Raw genomic sequence first — 16,330 nt, 5'->3', positions numbered from 1 at the left:
GTGTAGATATTTCCATGTTTATAGAGATAGCGGTGTAGTTATTTCCATGTGTAAAGAGATAGCTTTGTAGATATTGCCATGTATATGCAGATATCTGTGTAGATATTTCTATTTTCATGCAGATAGCGGTTTAGATATTTCCATGTTCAAACAGATTGCGGTGTAGATATTTCCATGTTCATACAGATAGCGGTGTAGATATTTCCATGTTTATATAGATAGCGGTGAAGATGTATGCATGTTTACACAGATAGCGGTGTAGATATTTCCATGTTCATACAGATCGCGGTGTATATATTTCCATGTTCATCCAGATGGCTGTGTAGACATATCCATGTTCATACAGATGGCAGTGAAGATATTTCCATGTTTATACAGATAGCGGTGTAGATATTTCCATGTTCATACAGATAGCGGTGTAGATATTTCCATGTTCATACAGATGGCTGTATATATATATCCATGTTCATACAGATGGCTGTGAAGATATTTCCATGTTCATGCCGATAGCGGTGCTGATATTTCCATGTTTATACAGGTAGCGGTGTAGATATTTCCATGTTTATACAGATAGCGTTGTAGATATTTCCATGTTTATACAGATAGCAGTGTAGATATTTCCATGTTTATTCAGATAGCGGTTTAGATATCTCCATCTTAATACAGATGGCGGTGTAGATATTTATAAGTTCATACAGATGGCGATGCAGATATTTCCATGTTCATATAGATGGCGCTGTAGATATTTCCATATTCATACAGATAGCGGTGTAGTTATTTCCATGTGTAAGGGAATAGCTGTGTAGATATTTGCTTTTTTATGCAGATAGCTGTGCAGATATTTCCATTTTCATGCAGATTGCGGTTTAGATATTTCCATGTTCAAACAGATAGCGATGTAGATATTTGCATGTTCATACAGATAGCGGTGTAGATATTTCCATGTTTATACAGATAGCGGTGAAGATGTATGCATGTTTACACAGATAGCAGTGTAGATATTTCCATGTTCATACAGATAGCGGTGTAGATATTTCCATGTTCATCCAGATGGCTGTGCAGATATATCCATGTTCATACAGATAGCGGTGTAGATATTTCCATGTTCATACAGATAGTGGTGTAGATATTTCCATGTTCATACAGATAGCGGTGTAGCTGTTTCCATGTTCATACAGATAGCGGTGTAGATATTTCCATGTTCATACAGATAGCGGTGGTGCTATTTCCATGTTTATACAGGTAGCGGTGTAGATATTTCCATCTTCATACAGATAGCGGTGTAGCTATTTCCATGTTCATACAGATAGCGGTGTAGATATTTCCATGTTCATCCAGATGGCTGTGTAGATATATCCATGTTCATACAGATGGCGGTGAAGATATTTCCGTGTTCGTACAGATAGAGGGGCTGATATTTCCATGTTCATACAGATAGCGGTGCTGATATTTCCATGTTTATACAGGTAGCGGTGTAGATATTTCCATGTTTATACAGGCAGCGGTGTAGATATTTCCATGTTTATACAGATAGCGGTGTAGGTATTTCCATGTTTATAGAGACAGCGGTGTAGATATTTCTATCTTAATACAGATGGCCGTGTAGTTATTTATATGTTCATAAAGATGGCGGTGCAGATATTTCCATGTTCATACAGATGGCGGGGTAGATATTTCCATGTTCATATAGATAGCGGTGTAGTTATTTCCATGTGTAAAGAGATAGATGTGTAGTTATTTCCATGTATATGCAGATAGCTCTGTAGATATTTCCATTTTCATGCAGATAGCTGTTTAGATATTTTCATGTTCAAACAGATAGCGGTGTAGATATTTCCATGTTCATAGAGATAGCGGTGTAGATATTTCCATGTTTATACAGATAGCGGTGATGATGTATGCATGTTTACACAGATAGCGGTGTAGATATTTCCATGTTCATACAGATCGCGCTGTAGATGTTTCCATGTTCATCTAGATGGCTGAGTAGACATATCCATGTTCATACAGATGGCGGTGAAGGTATTTCCATGTTCATACAGATAGCGGTGTAGATATTTCCATGTTCAAACCGATAGCGGTGTAGATATTTCCAGGTTCATACAGATAGCGGTGTAGATATTTCCACGTTCATACAGATAGTGGTGTAGATATTTCCATGTTCATACAGATAGCGGTGTAGATATTTTCATGTTCATACAGATAGCGGTGCTGATATTTCCATGTTTATACAGGTAGCGGTGAAGATATTTCCATGTTTATACAGATAGCGGTTTAGATATTTCCTTCTTAATACAGATGGCGGTGTAGATATTTATATGTTCATACAGATGGCGGTGCAGATACTTCCATGTTCATACAGATGGCGGTGTAGATATTTCCATGTTTATAGATATAGCGGTGTAGTTATTTCCATGTGTAAAGAGATAGCTGTGTAGATATTTCCATGTATATGCAGATAGCAGTGTAGATATTTCCACTTTCATGCAGATAGCGGTGTAGATATTTACATGTTCAAACAGATAGCGGTGTAGATATTTCCATGTTCATCCAGATGGCTGTGTAGATATATCCATGTTCATAGAGATAGAGGTGTAGATATTTCCATGTTCATACAGGTAGTGGTGTAGATATTTCCATGTTCGTACAGATAGCGGTGTAGCTATTTCCATGTTCATACAGATAGAGGTGTAGATATTTCCATGTTCATAGAGATAGCGGTGTAGGTATTTCCATGTTCATACAGATAGCGGTGTATATATTAACATGCTTATACAGATTGCGGTGAAGATGTATGCATGTTTGAACAGATAGCGGTGTAGATATTTCCATGTTCATGCAGATAGCGGTGTAGATATTTCCATGTTCATTCAGATGGCTGTGTAGATATATCCATGTTCATACAGATGGCGGTGTAGATATTTCCATGTTCATACAGATAGCGGCGTAGATATTTTCATGTTCATACAGATAGCGTTGTAGCTATTTCCATGTTCATACAGATAGCGGCGTAGTTATTTCCATGTTCATTGAGATAGCGGTGTAGATATTTCCATGTTCATACAGATAGCGGTGCTGATATTTCCATGTTTATACAGGTAGCGGTGTAGATATTTCCATGTTCATACAGATAGCGGTGCTGATATTTCCATGTTTATACAGGTAGTGGTGTAGATATTTCCGTGTTTATACAGATAGCGGTGTAGATATTTCCATGTTTATACAGATAGCGGTGTAGATATTTCCATGTTTATACAGATAGCAGTATAGATATCTCCATCTTAATACAGATGGTGGTGTAGATATTTATATGTTCATACAGATGGCGGTGCAGATATTTCCATGTTCATACAGATGGCGGTGTAGATATTTCCATGTTCATACAGATAGCGGTGTAGTTATTTCCATGTGTAAAGAGATAGCTGTGTAGAAGTTTAAATGTATATGCAGATAGCATTGTAGATATTTCCATTTTCACGCAGATAGCGGTGTAGATATTTCCATGTTCAAACAGATAGCGGTGTAGATATTTCCATGTTCATACAGATAGCGGTGTAGTTATTTCCATATTTATACAGATAGCTGTGTAGATATTTCCATGTTCATACAGACAGCGGTGTAGATATTTCCATGTTCATACAGATAGCGGTGCTGATATTTCCATGTTTATACAGGCAGCGTTGTAGATATTTCCATGTTTATACAGATAGCGGTTTAGATATTTCCGTCTTAATACAGATGGCGGTGTAGATATTTATATGTTCATAGAGATGGCGGTGCAGATATTTCCATGTTCATACAGATAGCGGTGTAGTTATTTCCATGTGTAAAGAGATAGCTGTGTAGATATTTAAATATATATGCAGATAGCAGTGTAGATATTTCCATTTTCATGCAGATAGCGGTGTAGATATTTCCATGTTCAAACAGATAGCGGTGTAGATATTTCCATGTTCATACAGATAGCGGTGTAGATATTTCCATGTTTACACAGATAGCGGTGTAGATATTTCCATGTTCATACAGATAGTGGTGTAGTTATTACCATGTTCATACAGATAGCGGTGCTGATATTTCCATGTTTATATAGGCAGCGGTGTAGATATTTCCATGTTTATACAGATAGCGGTTTAGATATTTCCTTCTTAATACAGATGGCGGTGTAGATATTTATATGTTCATACAGATGGCGGTGCAGATACTTCCATGTTCATACAGATGGCGGTGTAGATATTTCCATGTTTATAGATATAGCGGTGTAGTTATTTCCACGTGTAAAGAGATATCTGTGTAGATATTTCCATGTATATGCAGATAGCTGTGTAGATATTTCCACTTTCATGCAGATAGTGGTGTAGATATTTACATGTTCAAACAGATAGCGGTGTAGATATTTCCATGTTCATCCAGATGGCTGTTTAGATATATCCAAGTTCATAGATATAGAGGTGTAGATATTTCCATGTTCATACAGGTAGTGGTGTAGATATTTCCATGTTCATACAGATAGCGGTGTAGCTATTTCCATGTTCATAGAGATAGCGGTGTAGATATTTCCATGTTCATAGAGATAGCGGTGTAGATATTTCCATGTTCATACAGATAGCGGTGCTGATATTTAAATGTTTATACAGGTAGCGGTGTAGAGATTTCCATGTTCATACAGATAGCTGTGTAGATATTTCCATGTTTATACATATAGCGGTGTAGATATTTCCAAGTTTATACAGATAGCGGTGTAGATACCTCCATCTTAATATAGATGGCGCTGTAGATATTTATATGTTCATACAGATGGCGGTGCAGATATTTCCATGTTCATACAGATGGTGGAGTAGATATTTCCATGTTTATAGAGATAGCGCTGTAGTTATTTCCATGTGTAAAGATATAGCTTTGTAAATATTTCCATGTATATGCAGATCGCTGTGTAGATATTTCCATTTTCATGCAGATAGCGGTGTAGATATTTCCATGTTGAAACAGATAGCGGTGTAGATATTTCCATGTTCATGCAGATAGCAGTGTAGATATTTCCATGTTTATACAGATAGCGGTGAAGATGTATGCATGTTTATACAGATAGCGGTGTAGATATTTCCATGTGCAAACAGATAGTGGTGTAGATATTTCCATGTTCATAGAGATACCGGTGTAGATATATCCATGTTCATACAGATAGAGGGGTTATTTCCATGTTCTTACATATAGCGGTGCTTATATTTCCATGTTTATACAGGTAGCGGTGTAGATACTTCCATGTTTATACAGATAGCAGTGTAGATATTTCCATGTTTATACAGATAGCGGTGTAGATATTTCCATGTTTTTACAGATAGCAGTGTAGATATCTCCATCTTAATACAGATGGCGGAGTAGATATTTATATGTTCATACAGATGGCGGTGCAGATATTTCCATGTTCATACAGATGGTGGTGTAGATATTTCCATGTTCATACAGATAGCGGTGTAGTTATTTCCATGTGTAAAGAGATAGCTGTGTAGATATTTCCATGTATTTGCAGATAGCTGTGTAGAGATTTCCATTTTCATGCTGATAGCGGTTTAGATATTTAAATGTTCAAACAGATAGCGGTGTAGATATTTCCATGTTCATACAGATAGTGGTGTAGATATTTCCATGCTTATACAGATTGCGAAGATGTATGCGTATATACACAGATAGCGGTGTAGATATTTCCATGTTCATGCAGATAGCGGTGTAGATATTTCCATGTTCATACAGATAGCGGTGTAGATATTTCCATGTTCATAGAGATAGCGGTGTAGATATTTCCATGTTCATACAGATAGCGGTGCTGATATTTCCATGTTTATACAGGTAGCGGTGTAGTTATTTCCATGTTTATTCAGATAGCGGTGTAGATATTTCCATGTTTATACAGATAGCGGTGTAGGTATTTCCAAGTTTATACAGATAGCGGTGAAGATATCTCCATCTTAATACAGATGGCGTTGTAGCTATTTATATGTTCATACAGATGGCGGTGCAGATATTTCCATGTTCATACAGATGGCGGTGTAGATATTTCCATGTTTATAGAGATAGCGGTGTAGTTATTTCCATGTGTAAAGAGATAGCTTTGTATATATTTCCATGTATATGCAGATAGCTGTGTAGATATTTCCACTTTCATGCAGATAGCGGTGTAGATATTTACATGTTCAAACAGATAGCGGTGTAGATATTTCCATGTTCATCCAGATCCTGTGTAGATATATCCATGTTCATACAGATAGAGGGGTTATTTCCATGTTCTTACAGATAGCGGTTCTGATATTTCCATGTTTATACAGGTAGCGGTGTAGATACTTCCATGTTTATACAGATAGCAGTGTAGATATTTCCATGTTTATACAGATAGCGGTGTAGATATTTCCATGTATTTACAGATAGCGGTGTAGATATCTCCATCTTAATACAGATGGAGGAGTAGATATTTATATGTTCATACAGATGGCGGTGCAGATATTTCCGTGTTCATACAGATGGCGGTGTAGATGTTTCCATGTTCATACAGATAGCGGTGTAGTTATTTCCATGTGTAAAGAGATAGCTGTGTAGATATTTCCATGTATTTGCAGATAGCTGTGAAGAGATTTCCATTTTCATGCTGATAGCGGTTTAGATATTTAAATGTTCAAACAGATAGCGGTGTAGATATTTCCATGTTCATACAGATAGCGGTGTAGATATTTCCATGCTTATACAGATTGCGAATATGTATGCATATATACACAGATAGCGGTGTAGATATTTCCATGTTCATGCAGATAGCGGTGTAGATATTTCCATGTTCATACAGATAGTGGTGTAGATATTTCCATGTTCATAGAGATAGCGGTGTAGATATTTCCATGTTCATACAGATAGCGGTGCTGATATTTCCATGTTTATACAGGTAGCGGTGTAGTTATTTCCATGTTTATTCAGATAGCGGTGTAGATATTTCCATGTTTATACAGATAGCGGTGTAGGTATTTCCAAGTTTATACAGATAGCGGTGAAGATATCTCCATCTTAATACAGATGGCGGTGTAGCTATTTATATGTTCATACAGATGGCGGTGCAGATATTTCCATGTTCATACAGATGGCGGTGTAGATATTTCCATGTTTATAGAGATAGCGCTGTAGTTATTTCCATGTGTAAAGAGATAGCTTTGTAGATATTTCCATGTATATGCAGATAGCTGTGTAGATATTTCTATTTTCATGCAGAGAGCGGTTTAGATATTTCCATGTTCAAACAGATTGCGGTGTAGATATTTCCATGTTCATACAGATAGCGGTGTAGATATTTCCATGTTTATATAGTTGGCGGTGAAAATGTATGCATGTTTACACAGATAGCGGTGTAGATATTTCCATGTTCATACAGATCGCGGTGTAGATATTTCCATGTTCATCCAGATGGCTGTGTAGACATATCCATGTTCATACAGATGGCAGTGAAGATATTTCCATGTTTATACAGATAGCGTTGTAGATATTTCCATGTTCATACAGATAGCGGTGTAGATATTTCCATGTGCATACAGATGGCTGTGTATATATATCCATGTACATACAGATGGCGGTGAAGATATTTCCATGTTCATACCGATAGCGGTGCTGATATTTCCATGTTTATACAGGTAGCGGTGTAGATATTTCCATGTTTATACAGATAACTGTGTAGATATTTCCATGTTTATACAGATAGCGGTGTAGATATTTCAATGTTTTTTCAGATAGCGGTTTAGATATCTCCATCTTAATACAGATGGCGGTGTAGATATTTATATGTTCATACAGATGGCGGTGCAGATATTTCCATGTTCATACAGATGGCGGTGTAGATATTTCCATATTCATACAGATAGCGGTGTAGTTATTTCCATGTGTAAAGGGATAGCTGTGTAGATAATTCCATTTATATGCAGATAGCTGTGCAGATATTTCCATTTTCATGCAGATAGCGGTTTAGATATTTCCATGTACAAACAGATAGCGATGTAGATATTTCCATGTTCATACAGATAGCGGTGTAGATATTTCCATGTTCATCCAGATGGCTGTATAGATATATCCATGTTCATACAGATAGCGGTGTAGATATTTCCATGTACATACAGATAGTGGTGTAGATATTTCCATGTTCGTACAGATAGCGGTGTAGCTGTTTCCATGTTCATACAGATAGCGGTGTAGATATTTCCATGTTCATACAGATAGCGGTGTAGATATTTCCATGTTCATACAGATAGCGGTGGTGCTATTTCCATGTTTATACAGGTAGCGGTGTAGATATTTCCATATTCATACAGATAGCGGTGTAGCTATTTCCATGTTCATACAGATAGCGGTGTAGATATTTCCATGTTCATCCAGATGGCTGTGTAGATATATCCATGTTCATACAGATGGCGGTGAAGATATTTCCGTGTTCTTACAGATATAGGGGCTGATATTTCCATGTTCATACAGATAGAGGTGCTGATATTTCCATGTTTATACAGGTAGCGGTGCAGATATTTCCATGTTTATACAGGTAGCGGTGTAGATATTTCCATGTTTATACAGATAGCGGTGTAGATATTTCCATGTTTATACAGACAGCGGTGTAGATATTTCTATCTTAATACAGATGGCCGTGTAGTTATTTATATGTTCATACAGATGGTGGTGCAGATATTTCCATGTTCATATAGATAGCGGTGTAGTTATTTCCACGTGTAAAGAGATAGATGTGTAGGTATTTCCATGTATATGCACATAGCTCTGTAGATATTTCCATAATTTTGCAGATAGCGGTTTAGATATTTCCATGTTCAAACAGATAGCGGTGTAGATATTTCCATGTTCATACAGATAGCAGTGAAGATGTATGCATGTTTACACACATAGTGGTGTAGGTATTTCCATGTTCATACAGATAGCGGTGTAGATATTTCCATGTTCATCCAGATGGCTGTGTAGGCATATCCATGTTCATACAGATGGCGGTGTAGATATTTCCATGTTCATACAGATGGCGGTGTAGATATTTCCATGTTCATACAGATAGCGGTGTAGTTATTTCCATGTGTAAAGAGATAGCTGTGTAGATATTTCCATGTATATGCAGATAGCTGTGTAGATACTTCCACTTTCATGCAGATAGCGGTGTAGATATTTACATGTTCAAACAGATAGCGGTGTAGATATTTCCATGTTCATCCAGATGGCTGTGTAGATATATCCATGTTCATAGAGATAGAGGTGTAGATATTTCCATGTTCATACAGGTAGTGGTGTAGATATTTCCATGTTCATACAGATAGCGGTGTAGCTATTTCCATGTTCATACAGATAGCGGTGTAGATATTTCCATGTTCATAGAGATAGCGGTGTAGGTATTTCCATGTTCATACAGATAGCGGTGCTGATATTTAAATGTTTATACAGGTAGCGGTGTAGATATTTCCATGTTTATACAGATAGCGGTGTAGATATTTCCAAGTTTATACAGACATCAGTGTAGATATCTTCATCTTAATATAGATGGTGGTGTAGATATTTATATATTCATACAGATGGCGGTGCAGATATTTCCATGTTCATACAGATGGTGGAGTAGATATTTCCATGTTTATAGAGATAGCGCTGTAGTTATTTCCATGTGTAAAGATATAGCTTTGTGGATATTTCCATGTATATGCAGATCGCTGTGTAGATATTTCCATTTTCATGCAGATAGCCGTGTAGATATTTCCATGTTCATGCAGATAGCGGTGTAGATATTTCCATGTTCATTCAGATGGCTGTGTAGATATATCCATGTTCATACAGATAGCGGTGTAGATATTTCCATGTTCATACAGATAGCGTTGTAGCTATTTCCATGTTCATACAGATAGCGGTGGTGATATTTCCATGTTCATAGAGATAGCGGTGTAGATATTTCCATGTTCATATAGATAGCGGTGCTGATATTTCCATGTTTATACAGGTAGTGGTGTATATATTTCCATGTTCATACAGATAGCGGTGCTGATATTTCCATGTTTATACAGGTAGTGGTGTAGATATTTCCATGTTCATACAGATAGCGGTGTAGATATTACCATGTTCATACAGATAGCGGTGCTGATATTTCCATGTTAATACAGGTAGCGGTGTAGATATTTCCATGTTTATACAGATAGCGGTTTAGATATTTCCTTCTTAATACAGATGGCGGTGTCGATATTTATATGTTCATACAGATGGCGGTGCAGATACCTCCATGTTCATACAGATGGCGGTGTAGATATTTCCATGTTTATAGAGATAGCGGTGTAGTTATTTCCATGTATAAAGAGATAGCTGTGTAGATATTTCCATGTATATGCAGATAGCTGTGTAGATATTTCCACTTTCATGCAGATAGCGGTGTAGACATTTACATGTTCAAACAGATAGCGGTGTAGATATTTCCATGTTCATCCAGATGGCTGTTTAGATATATCCATGTTCATAGAGATAGAGGTGTAGATATTTCCATGTTCATACAGATAGCGGTGCTGATATTTCCAGGTTTATACAGGTAGCGGTGTAGATATTTCCATGTTCATGCAGATAGCGGTGTAGATATTTCCATGTTCATCCAGATGGCTGTGTAGATATATCCATGATCAAGCAGATGGCGGTGAAGATATTTCCATGTTCATAGGGATAGAGGGGCTGATATTTCCATGTTCATAGAGATAGCGGTGCTGATATTTCCATGTTTATACAGACAGCGGTGTAGATATTTCTATCTTAATACAGATGGCCGTGTGGTTATTTATATGTTCACACAGATGGCGGTGCAGATATTTCCATGTTCATACAGATGGCGGCGTAGATATTTCCATGTTCATACAGATAGCGGTGTAGTTATTTCCATGTGTAAAGAGATAGATGTGTAGGTATTTCCATGTATATGCAGATAGCTCTGTAGATATTTCCATTTTCATGCAGATAGCGGTTTAGATATTTCCATGGTCAAACAGATAGCGGTGTAGATATTTCCATGTTCATACAGATAGCGGTGTAGATATTTCCATGTTTATACAGATAGCGGTGATGATGTATGCATGTTTACACAGATAGCGGTGTAGATATTTCCATGTTCATACAGATCGCGGTGTAGATATTTCCATGTTAAACTGATAGCGGTGTAGATATTTCCATGTTCATACAGATAGAGGTGTAGATATTTCCATGTTCATACAGATAGCGGTGTAGATATTTCCATGTTCATACAGATAGCGGTGTAGATATTTTCATGTTCATACAGATAGCGGTGCTGATATTTCCATGTTTATACAGGCAGCGGTGAAGTTATTTCCATGTTTATACAGATAGCGGTTTAGATATTTCCTTCTTAATACAGATGGCGGTGTAGATATTTATATGTTCATACAGATGGCGGTGCAGATTCTTCCATGTTCATACAGATGGCGGTGTAGATATTTCCATGTTTATAGATATAGCGGTGTAGTTATTTCCATGTGTAAAGAGATAGCTGTGAAGATATTTCCATGTATATGCAGATAGCTGTGTAGATATTTCCACTTTCATGCAGATAGCGGTGTAGATATTTACATGTTGAAACAGATAGCGGTGTAGATATTTCCATGTTCATCCAGATGGCTGTGTAGATATATCCATGTTCACAGAGATAGAGGTGTAGATATTTCCATGTTCATACAGATAGCGGTGTAGATATTTCCATGTTCATACAGATAGTGGTGTAGATATTTCCATCTTCATAGAGATAGCGGTGTAGATATTTCCTTGTTCATACAGATAACGGTGCTGATTTTCCATGTTTATACATGTAGTGGTGTAGATATTTCCATGTTTATACAGATAGCAGTGTAGATATTTCCATGTTTATACATATAGCGGTGTAGGTATTTCCAAGTTTATACAGATAGCGGTGTAGATATCTCCATCTTAATATAGATGGGGGTGTAGATATTTATATCTTCATACAGATGGCGGTGCAGATATTTCCGTGTTCATACAGATGGCGGTGTAGATATTTGCATGTTTATAGAGATAGCGCTGTAGTTATTTCATGTGTAAAGAGATAGCTTTGTAGATATTTCCATGTATATGCAGATCGCTGTGTAGATATTTCCATTTTCATGCAGATAGCTTTGTAGATATTTCCATGTTCAAACAGATAGCGGTTTAGATATTTCCATGTTCATGCAGATAGCAGTGTAGATATTTCCATGTTTATACAGATAGCGGTGAAGATGTATGCATGTTTACACAGATAGCCGTGTATATATTTCCATGTTCATACAGATAGCGGTGTAGATATTTCCATGCTCTTCCAGATGGCTGTGTAGATATATCCATGTTCATACAGATGGCTGTGAAGATATTTCCATGTTCATACAGATAGCGGTGTAGTTATTTCCATGTGTTAAGAGATAGCTGTGTAGATATTTTCATGTATATGCAGATAGCTGTGTAGATATTTCCATTTTCATGCAGATAGCGGTTTAGATATTTCCATGTTCAAACAGATAGCGGTGTAGATATTTCCATGTTTATACAGATAGCGGTGTAGATATTTCCATGTTTATACAGATAGCAGTATAGATATCGCCATCTTAATACAGATGGGGGTGTAGATATTTATATGTTCATAGAGATGGCGGTGCAGATATTTCCATGTTCATACAGATAGCGGTGTAGATATTTCCATGTTCATACAGATAGCGGTGTAGTTATTTCCATGTGTAAAGAGATAGCTGTGTAGATATTTAAATGTATAAGCAGATAGCAGTGTTGATATTTCGATTTTCATGCAGATAGCGGTGTAGATATTTCCATGTTCAAACAGATAGCGGTGTAGATATTTCCATGTTCATACAGATAGCGGTGTAGATATTTCCATGTTTACACAGATAGCGGTGTAGATATTTCCATGTTCATACAGATAGCGGTGTAGATATTACCATGTTCATACAGATAGCGGTGCTGATATTTCCATGTTAATAGAGGTAGCGGTGTAGATATTTCCATGTTTATACAGATAGCGGTTTAGATATTTCCTTCTTAATACAGATGGCGGTGTAGATATTTATATGTTCATACAGATGGCGGTGCAGATACCTCCATGTTCATACAGATGGCGGTGTAGATATTTCCATGTTTATAGAGATAGCGGTGTAGTTATTTCCATGTGTAAAGAGATAGCTGTGTAGATATTTCCATGTATATGCAGATAGCTGTGTAGATATTTCCACTTTCATGCAGATAGCGGTGTAGACATTTACATGTTCAAACAGATAGCGGTGTAGATATTTCCATGTTCATCCAGATGGCTGTTTAGATATATCCATGTTCATAGAGATAGAGGTGTAGATATTTCCATGTTCATACAGGTAGTGGTGTAGATATTTCCATGTTCATACAGATAGCGGTGTAGCTATTTCCATGTTCATACAGATAGCGGTGTAGATATTTCCAAGTTTATACAGATAGCGGTGTAGATATCTCCATCTTAATATAGATGGCGGTGTAGATATTTATTTGTTCATACAGATGGCGGTGCAGATATTTCCATGTTCATAGAGATAGTGGTGTAGATATTTCCATGTTCATACAGATAGCGGTGCTGATATTTAAATGTTTATACAGGTAGCGGTGTAGATATTTCCATGTTCATACAGATAGCGGTGTAGATATTTCCATTTTCATACATATAGCGGTGTAGATATTTCCAAGTTTATACAGATAGCGGTGTAGATATCCCCATCTTAATATAGATGGCGGTGTAGATATTTATATGTTCATACAGATGGCGGTGCAGATATTTCCATGTTCATACAGATGGTGGAGTAGATATTTCCATGTTTATAGAGATAGCGCTGTAGTTATTTCCATGTGTAAAGATATAGCTTTGTAAATATTTCCATGTATATGCAGATCGCTGTGTAGATATTTCCATTTTCATGCAGATAGCGCCGTAGATATTTCCATGTTCAAACAGGTAGCGGTGTAGATATTTCCATGTTCATGCAGATAGCAGTGCAGATATTTCCATGTTTATACAGATAGCGGTGAAGATGTATGCATGTTTACACAGATAGCGGTGTAGATCTTTCCATGTTCATACAGATAGCGGTGTAGATATTCCCATGTTCATCCAGATGGCTGTGTAGATATATCCATGTTTATACAGATGGCGGTGAAGATATTTCCATGTTCATACAGATAGCGGTGTTGTTATTTCCATTTGTAAAGAGATAGCTGTGTAGATATTTCCATGTATATGCAGATAGCTGTGTAGATATTTCCATTTTCATGCAGATAGCGGTTTAGATATTTCCATGTTCAAACAGATAGCGGTGTAGATATTTCCATGTTCATAGAGATACCGGTGTAGATATTTCCATGTTCATACAGATAGAGGGGTTATTTCCATGTTCTTACAGATAGCGGTGCTGATATTTCCATGTTTATACAGGTAGCGGTGTAGATATTTCCATGTTTATACAGATAGCAGTGTAGATATTTCCATGTTTATACAGATAGCGGTGTAGATATTTCCATGTTTTTACAGATAGCGGTGTAGATATCTCCATCTTAATACAGATGGCGGAGTAGATATTTATATGTTCATACAGATGGCGGTGCAGATATTTCCATGTTCATACAGATGGCGGTGTAGATATTCCCATGTTCATACAGATAGCGGTGTAGATATTTCCATGTTCATACAGATAGTGGTGTAGATATTTCCTTGTTCATACAGATAGCGGTGCTGATATTTCCAGGTTTATACAGGTAGCGGTGTAGATATTTCCATGTTCACGCAGATAGTGGTGTAGATATTTCCATGTTCATCCAGATGGCTGTGTAGATATATCCATGATCAAACAGATGGCGGTGAAGATATTTCCATGTTCATAGAGATAGAGGGGCTGATATTTCCATGTTCATAGAGATAGCGGTGCTGATATTTCCATGTTTATGCAGGTAGCGGTGTAGATATTTCCATGTTTATACAGGTAGCGGTGTAGATATTTCCATGTTTATACAGACAGCGGTGTAGATATTTCTATCTTAATACAGATGGCCGTGTGGTTATTTATATGTTCATACAGATGGCGGTGCAGATATTTCCATGTTCATACAGATGGCGGCGTAGATATTTCCATGTTCATACAGATCGCGGTGTAGATATTTCCATGTTCAAACCGATAGCGGTGTAGATATTTCCATGTTCATACAGATAGAGGTGTAGATATTTCCATGTTCATACAGATAGCGGTGTAGATATTTCCATGTTCATACAGATAGCTGTGTAGATATTTTCATGTTCATACAGATAGCGGTGCTGATATTTCCATGTTTATACAGGCAGCGGTGAAGATATTTCCATGTTTATACAGATAGCGGTTTAGATATTTCCTTCTTAATACAGATGGCGGTGTAGATATTTATATGTTCATACAGATGGCGGTGCAGATACTTCCATGTTCATACAGATGGCGGTGTAGATATTTCCATGTTTATAGATATAGCGGTGTAGTTATTTCCATGTGTAAAGAGATAGCTGTGAAGATATTTCCATGTATATGCAGATAGCTGTGTAGATATTTCCACTTTCATGCAGATAGCGGTGTAGATATTTACATGTTGAAACAGATAGCGGTGTAGATATTTCCATGTTCATCCAGATGGCTGTGTAGATATATCCATGTTGACAGAGATAGAGGTGTAGATATTTCCATGTTCATACAGGTAGTGGTGTAGATATTTCCATGTTCATACAGATAGCGGTGTAGTGATTTCCATGTTCATAGAGATAGCGGTGTAGGTATTTCCATGTTCATACAGATAGCGGTGCTGATATTTAAATGTTTATACAGGTAGCGGTGTAGATATTTCCATGTTTATACAGATAGCGGTGTAGATATTTCCATGTTTATACAGATAGCGGTGTAGATATTTCCAAGTTTATACAGATAGCGGTGTAGACATCTCCATCTTATTATAGATGGCGGTGTAGATATTTATATGTTCATACAGATGGCGGTGCAGATATTTCCATGTTCATACAGATGGTGGAGTAGATATTTCCATGTTCATACAGATAGCGGTGTAGATATTTCCATGTTCATACAGATAGCGGTGTAGATATTTCCATGTTCATACAGATAGCGGTGTAGATATTTCCATGTTCAAACAGATAGCGGTGTAGATATTTCCATCTTCATAGAGATAGCGGTGTAGATATTTCCTTGTTCTTACAGATAACGGTGCTGATTTTCCATGTTTATACAGGTAG

This window comes from Gorilla gorilla, chromosome 6, assembly GCF_029281585.2.
Source record: "Gorilla gorilla gorilla isolate KB3781 chromosome 6, NHGRI_mGorGor1-v2.1_pri, whole genome shotgun sequence".
Lineage (NCBI taxonomy): Eukaryota > Metazoa > Chordata > Mammalia > Primates > Hominidae > Gorilla > Gorilla gorilla.
The sequence above is the reverse complement of the archived record's forward strand: the minus strand, read 5'-3'. Positions refer to the sequence as shown.